Genomic DNA, 6000 nt, shown 5'->3' with positions numbered 1-6000 from the left:
TCACTGCGGCTCGCCTAGGACGGCCTCATTTAAAAGCCCCGAGGGCGCCCGCACGGCCGCGCGTGATGACGTCACGCGAGCGCCGCGGGAGGGGCCTGCGCGCGAACGCACAGAGGGGACAGGCCACAGTGTTAGGAGCCCAGGTAGACCGGCTGTGACCTCAGGCTTCCGTAATGCTGATCCTGGCTCTTAATTAGTTTTTATCGGTGTGCTTGATTTCTTGTCTGTCTGTCTGTCTGTCTTAGAGATAGTGTCTCAAGTAGGCCACATTAACTGTAAACATCCTGTGTGGTACAGCCAAGGCTGATCTTGAACTTCTCACCCTTATGCCTCCACATCCTGAGTGTTGGGATTACAGACTACATCACCACACCCCATGTATACGGTGTTGTGAAGGGAGTCTAGTCTTTAGGATGCCAGGCAAGCACTCTGCCAAGTTACATATTCAGCCCCTTTCATCAGTTTTTACTACATACTGTTAAGGGGTTTGGAAAGGTCTAAATAAGACAAAGAATGGAGCTGTATTTAGAGCACCACTCAACACATACTAGGCCTGCATCACGCCCAAGTTCTCCACTCCACTCTCTGTCCCATTTTAGAGAGATGTCCATGTCTGCTGGTGGGCCTTTGTGTGCCTTACTCTATACTTGCTCTGTTATTTTCTGTTTGGTGTTGAGTGCATGAAGGACCAAGACTAAACTCTAGCTTTTCCAGAACTTTTGATCTTTGGGACTCTAAGTCACCTTGAGAAAACGGATCAAAAAAGAAAGTGGTGAACCACTTCAGGTGTTACTGGAGCTGGAGAGAAGCCTCTGCAGTTAAGAACGTGTGTTGCTGCTCTTCCAGAGGCCCCAAGTTCAGTTCTCAGCACCCACAGCAGGTGACTCACAAACATTTGTAATCTGGCTCCAGAGACACTTAAATAAAACAAATCCTCTAAGACCAGGTGGTGTGGCTGGGGCCATAAATATCCCTTTGGAGATCACTCAGCTTAATCTTCCCTCACTTCCATTTGCTTGAAATAGTTTTCACCCGCTCAGTTTTTGTCTTTACTGGTGTTGGGGCTTCTTATAGGCAGCAGATGTTAGTGTGCTTTCTTTCTTTTGCTGTTGTTTTGATTTTCGATCTTTTACCTTTGTTGTTTTGTGACAGGGTCTCATCATGTAGCCAAGGCTAGCCTCAAACTTACTGTGTAGCCAGGATAGCCCTAAACTCACAATCCTCCTGCCTGGGCCTCTTGACTCCTGGGAACATGGGCATAGGCATACACTACCAAGCTCAGAAGCCTGTATGCTTTATTTGGAGAATTTGGTTTGCGTACTGAAAGATACAGGTTGTCATTTTGTTGGTTTTACTCTGGCTGCTTTAGATACTTTTTATTTCCCTCTTACTCACCTTTGCGAGCTGGTTACCCATATCAACAATATTTGATTCTCTTCTATGTCTCGTCTGTGTATTTTCTATTAATATTACTACTTTAACACACTGTTGCAATGATCTCTTTCTTTCATTTCTGAGTACCCCACGAAGTATCCATGGTAAGGTTAGGTTCAGAGTTCTGAGTTTCCTCGGGTTTTGCTTATCTTGGAAGATCTTTGTTTCTGAAGGATGGCTTTGCTGAGTATAGTGACCCAGATTGGCAGTTGTTTTCGTTCACCACCTGAAATATGTCATTCTGTGCTCTCCTTGCCTGTAGGGCTTTTGCTGAGAAATTTCCTCTTACTCCCTCGGTGCTTCTATTAAATGTGATTTAGCGCTTTGCAGATTTTACAGCTCTTCTCTGTCATGTAGTTAGCTGTCTATTGGCTCATTGCTGCCGTGTTGCTGCTGTCCTGGGGAGTTAACCCAGAGCCTTGTGCATGCTCACCGGGCGCGCCTGCACTGAGCTTGCTCCACTGATCTTCTCCCCTTTGACAGTGTGGCTATGTGATGGTGGGGATTCTTTCTGCTCCTGTCCTTTCTGAAGCTAGGGAAGGTCTCTGTTAGCATTTCATTTAATAATTGCTTACACATTTAAACCTTATTCTCTTTACTTGACAGTGATAGAAATGTGTGTCCCCCCCATTCAGTGCTGTCCCCCAAAGCTTGAATGCCCTTTTGGCCTGTCTTGTCTGAATTCGATATTTTAAAAGGTATGTCTCTAAGTTCTCACTTTCTCTCCCCAACTCAATGTGCTCTGTAGCTGAGGCTTTCAAATGACTTCCCTAAAGGTTATTTATTTTTAAAATAAATTATTTTAGTTTTATGTGTCTTATTTAATGTGTATAAATGTTTTGCCTGCATGCATGTCTGGGCACCAAGTGTGTGCAGTGTCTGTAGGGCATCAGAGGAGGGTGTTATAGTCCCAGACAGTGGACAGATGGTTGGGAATCACCATATGGGTGCTGGAACAAGTGCTCTTAACTGCTGAGCCATCTCTCCAGCCATTATCTATTTTAATTTTATGTGTATGTTTCTTAGGTATGTTACGTGTATAGGTATATACGCACATATATAGTATATATGTGTACTATGTATAAGTAATATCAGATGCCAGAAGAAGGTGTTGGATCATCTGCAACTGGAGTTACAGATGATTGTGAGCCACCATATGAGGGCTCAGAACTGAACTCAGTTCCTCTACAAGAGCAGTCAGTGAGTGCTCTTAGCCACTGAGCCATCTCTCTAATCCTCAAATGAACTTTGTTTTTTTATTTTTGTTTTTGACTCACTCCTGATTTTAAGCATTTCTATTTGGTTCTTGTTCATAACTGGTTTTCACTTGATTTTCTCTTTCATATCTCACACTATCTTCCTAGCTCCACTTACTGGTTTGTCTGAGTTCTCTTGGGCTTCTTTGAGCTTTTCACAGCTTTTCCTCCAACTCCTTTATCAGGTGGTCCATCATGCTGTGCTTATGTCTAGTTTTCTCAAAAGCATATGGCCAAAGGGTGGGGACAGCAGCCACTGTGGGTGTGGCTAAGAGCAGGGTGTCAAATCCTACCTACCAGTGAGTCATGGGCACAGGGTAGCACTTTTCTAAGTTCAGTTCACTGCCTGCCTGCCTCCCTCCCTTCCTTCCTTCTTCCCTTTCTCTCTTCCTTCCTATTTTCTTTTTTCCAGACAAGGTCTCAGTCTGTGGCCTTGACTGGCCTGATACTCGGTTTATAGCCTAGGATTTACAATCTAATCTAACCTCCTGCCTCAGCCTCTAACTGCTGGGATTACAGGTAGAGTCCAGCATGCTAAGTAGTCTGTTCAGTGATTTCAGTTGCCTTGCTCACCAAGGAACCAATGGGGCGTTTTTTTTCCTCAGACAGTGTAGGCGGGGCCTCTCACAGGCAGGCTCCACTGTTGCCTCTGATGGCTTGCCTCTCTCCTTTGGGCTCTGGAACCACAGACTTCTCCCCTGTTCTTTATGTGGCAGATTGCTGAAGCTAGGGTGATGGGAACTGTGTAGCTAAGGGTCATTAGGCCTGACCTGATACTGGTGTGAAACCTCAGGAGAGGCTCCACTGCTGGTCTAGGAGGGCGAGATCTTAGATGTTTATTCCTTTGGCCTCTAACCAGTGGTTCTGGTGGCCCTAAGGAGAGCAGGTGTTTTACAGTGACATAATTGTTGCCATCTTGAAGCAGAGCCTCTTCAATGGACAGCTCTTTCTAGATTGGACCTATTAACATCCTCAGGTGTGTGTGTGTTTGGGGGGTGGGAGATGACTCATGCCGTCCCCGCCTCTTCCTGAGATTATAAAAGTCAGAAGCACTCTTGGGGAAGAGAAGATGCTTTGTGGAGTACCTGTTCCTCAGCCCTGTGGAGGCTTCCTCGTGATCCAGATGCCTTTGGCACATGATCCTTCCTGTAAGTCTAGGACCACCAAACTGTAATTGGATGGAATTGGTTCTTCTGTGTCTATTAAAAATAGATTCCTTAGGAAAAGTCCCACAAGAATCATGCTAGGTTGTAACAGCCATTGGATCACCCCAGAGTTGGTTTGTGAGGCACCTACCCACTGACCAGTGCAGAGGATTGTCCGTGGAGTTTCAGAAATGGGAATACATGAGGATTTCTGACCCTCAATGTAGTCCAAATTTTGACAGTATGTACCACCTCCAGATGGCTTGCAGCTACAGCCTTGGGAGGCTGTTTGGATGAAGTCTTTGTCCAGAGTTAGAGCACTGTGCCGACTGAGGTCTCGCACCATGTAACCTGTAAGTCTGCAGAGTCCAGGAGACTCCGTGGTAGGGGCACCATGATTGTTGTTGGTTAAGTCTGCTGGGACTCTTTTCTGCTCCTTCCCTGCTGAGAGGCACTTCCCACCCCAGCTCCAGAGTGGCAAAGGCTAGGGTATTTTATTTCTCTATCTATGGCTCTTACAAGATTCCTTTTTCCTACTACTGAATCCAGGACCCTCCCCTGGCTGCCCTTCCCACTGTGTACTAGCAGCACCTGTTGCTTTGGTCCCTCCTTCTTGGAGGAGCAGGGGAGTGCTGGGAGCCTCTGTCAGGCCATCTTGCTTCTCCTGCATTGGCTCTTGAAGGGTGGGGACAGAAGGTGTTTCAGCTGTGTAAAAACGCCAGCCGCCAGCTGTGTGAAGCAGCACTGAATGTTGGGAAAGAGAGAAAACTGGTTGGGTTATGGGGGGCGTGGAGGGAGCTCTGGAGTGGAAAGGTGATTAGAGCAGGGATTGTCTTTAAGATAGTAGAGAATTTATTCTCTGGTTATCGTGGACAACTGTGTAACAACAGTTTCTTGAGCTGTAATCTACATATCATATCCCCTCATTTTTAACTGTGTCATTAAGTGACTTTTGGTGAATGAATAGGGCTTGCACCACCAACAGTACTTGCTTTCCGGACAGTTTCATTACCCCTGACTGTTTTTATGTCCAGTAGCACTCAGTCCTGTCTATCCTCAGCCCCATGACAAGCATGGATTTCATCCTTGTGTGTTTGCCTTGCCTGGATATTCCATACAAACGGGATGATCCGACATACGGTCTTCTGTGTATATTTCCTTCTAGCCAGAGATTCCAGGATTAGCTGTGCTGCTGTAGTAGCCCATTACTTTTTGTAGGTACTAGTTCACTTATGAACATATCCAAATATGCTGATTTAACATTGGATGACTGTTTGGAGTTGGTTCACTCTTTGGGAAGATTGTGAAAAGTGCTGCTATGAACATTGAGATGCAGTCCTTGTGAGACTTTTGTGGTCTTGTTTTCCTTGAGTAGATACCTAGGCAAGGCATTGCCTACTAGTATGAGAAATCGCCAGCGTAACTCTTTAAGGATTCCCCAGATCATTTTCCAGGTTAACGGTGCCATTGTTTCCCTGTAGGATCAAGCAGTGAAAGCTCTGGTTTCCTATTTATTTCTGCAAACTTCAAGACAGAATCCTAAGTTGAGTGAGCCAATTTGACTTTGGAATAGTTGACAAGTCTATATTTGTTTCAGTGCTTCATTGGGCCAGAATTTTGATGATGGCAGTCATTACTAGGTGTGGCGCGCTCCTCGACCAGCGAGGAAAGACGAGCACCACCAGAGGATTCTTCTCAGATCACGCTTTATTGTGGGAGCCTCTTGATTGAAGGGGAGAGCAGGAATCGAGGGGCCCCAAACTACCCTAGCTGTCCGCTTATATAGGGAGAAGCGCATATGGGGCTTGCCATGATTGGTTGTCACCAGTCTGCTGACACCAGAGGCCTCGGGATTGGCCAGAGATAGGTTATGTACTGCGCATGCGCAAGGGTGCAGCGCCTTAGCTGACAAGAGCATTACTATATATGGAGTTGTTTACCTCAAACCGTGAGGGAGCCAGCGCCATCTTGTAATGGCGTCCGCATTCGGCTCCCCACAACTAGGTATGTATTTCTTCTTGCAGATCAAATCAAGAGGCAGAAATCTTCTCAGGCATTTCCAGACCCCTCAGCTAATGAGCTCCCTTTGTTTGAAGTAGGCTCTGGGAACTTATAGTTTGAAAACTACTTCACTCAATGAGTTTCCTCACAAGTCACTGGTCATC

The sequence above is a fragment of the Micromys minutus genome (genome assembly GCF_963924665.1).
Source record: "Micromys minutus genome assembly, chromosome: 21".
NCBI classification, from domain to species: domain Eukaryota; kingdom Metazoa; phylum Chordata; class Mammalia; order Rodentia; family Muridae; genus Micromys; species Micromys minutus.
Note: the sequence above shows the minus strand (reverse complement) of the source record.